The sequence below is a fragment of the Theobroma umbraticum genome, unplaced genomic scaffold (genome assembly GCF_002168275.2).
Source record: "Theobroma umbraticum cultivar Fairchild unplaced genomic scaffold, ASM216827v3 scaffold_50.0, whole genome shotgun sequence".
Taxonomy (NCBI): domain Eukaryota; kingdom Viridiplantae; phylum Streptophyta; class Magnoliopsida; order Malvales; family Malvaceae; genus Theobroma; species Theobroma umbraticum.
The window spans coordinates 1,084,883-1,087,108 of NW_018397261.1; positions in this window are offsets into that span (position 1 = coordinate 1,084,883).

Below are 2,226 nucleotides of genomic sequence, written 5' to 3' on the forward strand. Positions count from 1 at the left end.
TACTTAGCCTAATTCTAAATGAGGAGCTTTTTTTTTTTCAATTACGTAGACTCATTCTAGATAAAAAGCTTTATCTTTGGAAAACTATCTTTTCGGGCAAAATGATGTTTTACACCTTTGCCTAATTCTTGATTCTCAATAAATACGCAAAAAGGGGTAGCTGTAGATACCTTAGTTTATTTAGGTTGTTTATTGACATTTGAAAAAATATATATATAAAAAACAAATAAATATGAAAAGGATAAGGATATGTGAGCACTAATCCTAATTTTAGATGAATTGGGAAAACTGAAAAGAGATTAAGTTAGTTTGAATTAAAACTCAAAAAACCAATTCAAGAACAAATAGAACACATTGGCTATAAATATATCCAAGAATCAATGTCAAAAAACAGACAAGGTAGAGATTGAACATAGAGAAAAAAAAAGAGAGAAAATAGTTCTTGAGTTCTTGGGTTCTAGGGTTTCAATTTCTTTTAGATCTAGGAGAATTAATTTAGTTTTCTTAGAAACTATTTTGATTAAAAGGAAGAGATATTAAAAAGTAGAAAAAGTGTACTAGTTTCTTGAATAAGGTTTAAAGAAGTGCTCCTTATTCTTGACAATTCACGCTTGGTATTTGGATTTGTAGTTTGGTTTTCCTTTTAGGTTTTTCAATCCAATTAGGTAACTTCTTTTTTTCATATGATTTTAATTTTAATTTTATATTTTTAATGACATTTAAAAATTAAGAGTTCACATAATTTATGTAAGTTATCCAATGATGAAATCTCAAGGATGCCAAAAGTGGCGTCTTGGGAATTTCTAACTGTGAAAATTGTCCCAAATTAAGCCATGACCATTTAAAGGTTTAGGAAAATTTTTGATACCCAAAGATTTACATAAACATTTAAATAAAATAAAAAGGATAAAATTATCGAATTAAATAAATAAGTTTTCCAATGATGACATCTCAAGAATGCCAAAAATAGTTTTTTGGAATTTCTAAGTGAGAAAATTTTTCAAAATTATGCCATAAGAGTTTGAAGATTTTGGGAAGTTTTCAATATCAAGAATTTTCATTTATTTATTTTTAAAAATGAATAAAATAAAAAATAAGAAAAGGAAATAAAATTTAATATTGAACTAGATTTCATTTAATAAAGCTTAAAGGACACATAATTGATGGGGTACCAGTAAAATGGGCATTGTGGGGGTGCTAATAGCCTCTTCACATATAAATGAACTTTCAAACCTCTTATTTGTTTCGTAGACTAGAACTTATTTTTTTTAAAATGAACAAAAATAAAACCTAGGACCTCATAAAAAGTAGATTCATTTGGGTGGTCAATCGTACCTAAATAAAAAAATTGATGGGGACTCCTTTTAAGTCAAATTGTTGAGTTTTATGACTCATCACGTTATGACAGTTATGATTTCTCAATTTTTTCTTAGAAATTATCTCATAATTCCAACTTAAGGTAAAATGCAGATAATCTTCAAGTTCATGCATTAATTCAGATAAAGCTCACTCACTTTCAAATGGACTTCCTTGGTGTGTGCTAATAATCCTTTACGAAGAATATCATGTAATTCGGATTGGTTTATACTGAGTCTAAGTATAGATTAGTACTAGGATCCAATAAGTTTGCTTTTCATCTCTCTCTCCACTGATGTAAATTAACACTTATTTAAGGATCAATTGGTTTTTATCAGGCTTGTAATGTAAGGTTAGGGTCAAGGTATGATGAAGGATATATTTAAGCTCAAATTCACCTTAAACATTGAAATCAATCTAGGACCTATAAAGAGCTCAAAATTATTTTTATTTTTTTTCCTCATAACACCCCCAAACTTAAAATAAACTTTCCTTTGTACAACACACTTTATTTCTTTTTATTCTTTTTATTTTATTTTTTACACCCCTAAACTGATTTTTAACAATTATGAACAAGGGAAAATTCCTAGCATCTCTAACCTTTTTTCATCAATCCATTTTTCTCCTGCAATTTAACTTTAAACTCAAGATATTTCCTAGAAAGATCAAAATACTTGGTGAAATGTTCAAAAATGAAAATAAATAAAAAGGCTTAGGCTAATATGTGGTTATAAAGAAAAGGAAAAATAAGCCCAAAAGGAGTTACTAGGGATAAATATATATTAGGGTAGGCTTTAAAAGGCTCAAACGGTCCAAAAATGACCTAAATCATCTCCTATCCTAAGGTGGCGTTTGGTACTTTACAATGCA